The sequence below is a fragment of the Arvicola amphibius genome, chromosome 3 (assembly GCF_903992535.2).
Source record: "Arvicola amphibius chromosome 3, mArvAmp1.2, whole genome shotgun sequence".
Taxonomy (NCBI): domain Eukaryota; kingdom Metazoa; phylum Chordata; class Mammalia; order Rodentia; family Cricetidae; genus Arvicola; species Arvicola amphibius.
This window is the reverse complement of record NC_052049.1, coordinates 4,034,377-4,040,376: the sequence shown is the minus strand read 5'-3', so window position 1 is coordinate 4,040,376 and position 6,000 is coordinate 4,034,377.

Sequence of the window (6,000 nt, the reverse complement as noted above, 5' to 3'; positions counted from 1 at the left end):
ATTTGATAAATTTGGATACATTGTGTACAGTTTGGATAACTGTATCTGTTTGGTGCAATTTTGTCATGTACTAATTACAATTTAGTCATGTACTAAAGCCAAGGCACTTAGGAGAGGTGGCACTTTTAGGGGGTAGTGTTGTGGAATATTACTTTAACTATGTAAAGGTGTGTTACATTTGTTTATGCTGCATTTCTTTAATTATTTAAAGGTGTGTTACATTTGTTTATGCTGTATTTCTTTAATTATTTAAAGGTGTGTTATATTTGTTTATGCTGTATTTCTTTAATTATTTAGAGGTGTGTTACATTTGTTTATGCTGTATTTCTTTAATTATTTAGAGGTGTGTTACTTTTGTTTATACTGTATTTCTTTATTTAGAGGTGTGTTACTTTTGTTTATGCTGTATTTCTTTAATTATTTAGAGGTGTGTTACTTTTGTTTATGCTGCATTTCTTTAATTATTTAAAGGTGTGTTATATTTGTTTTGCTGTATTTCTTTAATTTTTTAGAGGTGTGTTATATTTGTTTATGCTGCATTTCTTTAATTATTTAGAGGTGTGTTACTTTTGTTTATGCTGTATTTCTTTAATTATTTAGAGGTGTGTTGCATTTGTTTAATTTTGTAAAGATGTGTTGCTATTTCACCTTGTCTGCTTAAGGCACCTGACTAGTCTAATAGACAGCTGAATGGTCAATGGTTAGGCAGTAGAGGGCTAGGCAGGCCTGGCAGGCAGAGAGAATAAATGGGAGGAGGGATCTAGGCTTGAGAGGGAATGAGAGAGAACAAGGAAGAAAGAGAGAGAGACGCCCAGAGCTAGCCAACCAAGCAGCCGCCAACCAGCTATCATAAAGTAGGACGTACAGAATGAAAGGTAAAAAACCCCAAGGCAAAATGTAGATGAAGAGAAACTTGTTAAATTAAGTTATAAGAGCTAGTGGGACAAGCATAAGATAAAGTCGAGTAGCCATAATTAATAATAAATCTCCTCATCATGATTTGGGCGCTGGATGGTGAACTTAAAGAAAACCTGCTACAGGGTGGAGCCAGGATGGAGGAAGTCAGGTCATTGGGGGCATTCCTTTGGTGGATATATGAGACCCTTACCATCTTTTTCCCTGTTTGCTTCTCAGCTGCTGTGCAAGGAGCAGTGTGTGCTGTCTTTCTGTGCTTCCTAACAATGGAACCACCCAGCTAGGAATCTTGGAGAGTATTCACCAAAATGAATCTCACCCATTGAGTTCCTTCTGTCTGGCATTTTGATGCCACTGAGGAAAAACAGCTGTGTTAGCCACTTGTCATTTTGCTGTAATCTAGCACCAGGTGAAAATGACTCAGGGAAGAACACATTTATCGTGGCTCCCAGGCTGAGGGGCTACGGGCTCCTCGTGGCAGAAAACGCTCAGCTGCAGAAGTGTGAGGCGGTGGTCACATTGCATCTGAGCTGGAAGCAGAGAGATGGATGCAAGAACTTAGTTTGCCTTCTCCCTCTTTCCTTTTGATTCAGCCAGGGCTCCCAGCCCATGGGATGAGGCCAGCCACATTTAGGGTGGCTCCCCTCTCTCAGTTCAGTCTCTCTGGAAACACCTTCAATGCCTACCGTGTGTCTGCTAGGTGACTATAAACCCAGTCATGTTGACTGCAAAGACTGACCGTCACTGAAGTTAGCATCAACATGTAAGTACATGTACATTTAAATATGCATAATTATAACATAGAAACTTATTTGTGTAATATACATGTTATCATGAGGCTGTAGTTAGAATTAGACCCTCTTGGTATGTATCCTTTAAGACAATGGCATTAGTGGGTGTGACGGGTAATATTGATTGTCAAATTGTCAGGCTCTAGAATCACTGAATGGATAAGCCTCTGGGCATGTCTGTGATGGGCTGTCTAAATTAGGCTAACGACGTGAGAAGGCTTCCCCAAACCTAAACAGTGGTATTCCACAGTCTGGGATCCTGGATTTAAAAAACAAGAAAGTGAGCTGAGTTATTTTTCTCCCTGTTTCTTGACTGTAGAGGCAATGTGACCAGCCACCTCAACAATCTGTACCATCAAAGTGTGAGCCCAAATCAACCCCCCTTTCTTAAGTTGCCTATAGGCTACTTTGTCAGGACAGTGATAGACATGGTGAGTACAGAGGGGCCAAGTGTGTCAGGTGGGCAATCATGTGCCCAACACATGTGAGGCCCTGGGTTCGATCCCAGCACTGGCCCCAAGCACCAAACACACACCTTAGGGTGAAGGAGGCAGGGCCTATTCCCAAGGCCGTTTGTATCCAGTAAGCACATCCAGTTGCATGCGAGCTTTCATGGTATGTCTTAAACAGAGTGGCTGAGAATAATACACGTTCACCTGTGGATGAAAAAGACATCAGGAGACAGTTATTCTCCATGTGCAGCTTGTGTCCTTGGAACGCCCGTGAGGCTCATAACCACACACAGTGCTTGCTTGCTTTCTTCATTACTCAGTTTTGAAGTCAGTTCTTAATCTCTTGTTTGCCTGAAGGATTTCTCCCTGTCCTGTGCAGATGTTTGACCCTGGTTGGTTGCGTTTGGTGATGCTGTTTGTTTGAAGCTTGGTGACTAAGACGTCATGTGAATGTGCGAGGTCGATAAGCGTGGCACTGCCAGCTTTGATGCCCAGCACGCCCGGCGCCACCGTCGCACTTAGTGCTGCTCGCTGCAAAGCTCTCATCAGTTTTCATCTGCTTCCCATCTCTACGAGTCATGGCTTATGTCTGCTGTTCTGTGTTTAATCCAATCCCAAAGCCAAATTACGTTTGGTTTATGTGAGCCAAATGAAGCCTGTTGTCAGTCAGTTTTGCAGGTGTGAAAATATATTTTTTTCTCTTTCATGTCAAACAACAAATTCAAGAATCGAGATGTGACAGAAACGTAACCTTCATATCCCGCCTCTCCCCGAGTAAGCAGATAGCTTACCTCCCTCCATCCTTTCACCTAGGGAAGCCATAGAAAGAGTTCATTCCTTCACTGAACGTTTGCCAGCTGTGACAGACTCTGCTGGGCTCTTACAATGACAGGAAGGAAGGAAAACTGAGAAGAAAGAGAGGAAAGCATGGGGCAGTGGACACCATGAGGGTTTTCTACTCAGCATTCACCTCTCTCACCCTGGGAACACTCAGGCATGCTTGCTTAGCATGTGTGGTTGTCTGACATATGCCAGGCACCCTGAGGGCCCATTAAACAGATCTTCCTGGGTGAGGCTCAGACATGGATAATTTGAAATTCTCACCAGGTATAAAACCACAACAAAGACCAGGTGTGCTGGGTGCATGCCTTTAATCTCAGCGCTCAGGATAGAGAGACAGGCAGATCTCTGAGTTTGAAGTCATCCTGGTCTACATAAGTTCCAGGGAAGGCAGAGGTACCAAGTGAGTCTCTGTCTCTGTCTCTGTCTCTCTGTCTCTGTCTCTCTGTCTCTGTCTCTCTGTCTCTGTCTCTCTGTCTCTGTCTCTCTGTCTCTGTCTCTCTGTCTCTCTCTGTCTCTCTGTCTCTGTCTCTCTGTCTCTCTCTGTCTCTCTCTGTCTCTCTCTCTCTCTCTCTCTCTCTCACACACACACACACACACACACACACACACACACACACTATGGCTAGGGAGGGATGCTGGGCCAGAGAGGTGGGAGAATGGATGTTCCTCATGTGGCATGCTTAGAAACTTAGAACGTCTATAGGAGCAGTGTGGTACTGGGAATGGGAGGGAGCCTGGATGCTTCCAGGTTAACTCAGAAGAATCTCACTCCAGACAAGATGCGCTGGAGCTGGAGAGGGAGGCCTTTATAGACTGCATGAGTTTGGCTCTTGTGAGGGCATCCATCTTCCATGCTTTCCACGTAAGTTCTTTGCTCTTCCACTGGGTGGTTCTCATTCACTGTGCACTGTGGAGAGTGACCTAATGGTGCACTTTATCTGAGGGGTTTGTTTTCTAGGGCCATCCATTGGTACCAGATCTCATTACAGATGACGGTGAGCCACCATGTGGTTGCTGGGAATTGAACTCAGGACCTTTGGAAGAGCAGGCAGTTCTCTTAACCACTGAGCCATCTCTCCAGCCCAACCTGAGGGCATTCCTTAGCTTACATTCTCAGACTCAATAGCAAGTTAGAGACACATGGTGTTCTGGTCAATGACTAGAGTCTTCTGCAGGGATCCTGGAGCAGAGGAAAGCCCATAGAAATGCAGGCAGGCAGGGATGAATACCAATATTCATGGTAATGTGTGGTCTTCCTAATGTTTAAGCATTTGCGTGTACGTGGCTTTCATTAAGGAACGCTGACAGATATCCACCACATCCCCACAGAAAACCCTTCCTAGTACAGGAGAGGATCCACAGATTTCCAAAGGGGATTTCTGGAGAGACTGAGACATTTCCCTGTGAGGATTGCTTATACATGTCAGCTATGGTTTGATTCTGAACCTTCTTTTACAGTAACCCCTTTGGGGGCAGGATCAATTGACCCTTTATCAGGGGTATCATATCAGACATCCTGCATATCAGATATTTGTTATAATTCATAACAGTAGCAAAATTAGTTACAAATTAGCAACAAAACTTTATGGGGGGGGGGGTCCCCACAACATGAGGAACTGTATCAAAGGGTTGCAGCAGTAGGAAGGTTGAGAACCGCTGCTTTACAGGCTCATGCATCTGAGCGCTTGGTCACCTGCTGGTGGTGCTGTTCTGAGAAGTTGTGTGACCTTTAGGAGATGGGCCATAACTGCCAGGTGTGTCACTGGGGTGGGTTTTTGAAGATTATAGCCTAACTAGGAGTCTGGCCATGTTCTCTGCTTCTTGGTTAGTCACAACATAAGGAACAGATGTCCCCGATAAGCGCTGCCGTTGTGATAAACCTGACCTTGTGATCTGGGACTTTCAGAATTGGTTTGCAGAGGAAGGTGGGAGTTTAGACATGTGGGCAAGAAAGGCCTCATAATGCTGGAGGAAGAGGACACTGGGCTGTTCCGGAGAGAACCCTGATAGAAATTCAGATAGAACATGCCACGGTCAAGAGTTTAAGATTATGCTGGAACTCTCTCGAGAATTGTGAGGATTGTGGGTCACTGGGGGCCACCTTTGAGGATTATAACCTGACTCTTCCTAAGGCTGCATGCTCTGTTTTCTCTGCAACCCTGTGTGAGGAGCAGAGGCACACGCTCCTGCTGCTTGGCTTTCCCACCGTGAAGTCTCCCACCCTCTGACGCTGGGGGCCACACAAATCTCCGCCCCCTTGAGTGGCTGCTGTGAGGTACTTTGTCACAGTTATGAGAAACATGCCAATGTTGTAGTGACCGACGAGAAACCTAAATAATACACTGATGTTCTCGTGACTTTATCTGAGCATCTGTATCCATCCATTCCCATGTTTGTGTCTCATCTGGGGCTTCTGTGCTGAGGGAGGGAGTTGACCCAGGGAGAAACAGTGCTGTTTGGCTCTGTGGTGACTTGGGCAGCAGGTGGGGAGAGTGACTAAGGGCCCACACCTGCCTGCCTTCCTCAGTGTGTGCGCTCACAGGGAAAGGAGGTGATCAACGGGAAATGACAGGGATATTTAAGGCTCTCAACACCAAGGAAATAATCGTTTCTAACAAACCTCCTTTTTTCCTAAGCGGAATTTAGTTTGTTTACCACCAGAAAACTTTCTTGGACTGACCTTCTTTGGGTGGTCATGGCTCCCACCAGATCTGACAGAATGAAATTGCAGAAGGTGGCGGAGGAGCTATGTTAGAGTCCTGGGCTGTCATCAAGGAAAACCACAAACCTGGCACCCGGAACAACAGACATGTCACGTCACACAGAAGCAGAAGCCCAAGCCAAGCTGCGGTAGAGCCGTGGTCCCACTAAGACCCTGGGCAGTGGTCTTCTGCACCCCTCCCTGGCGTTGCTGGGGTGTGGCAGAACCATTCCCATCTCTACCTGTTACTAATCTGTATTAGCTACTCATCTGGTGTGACCAAAGTGACTCAAGGAAC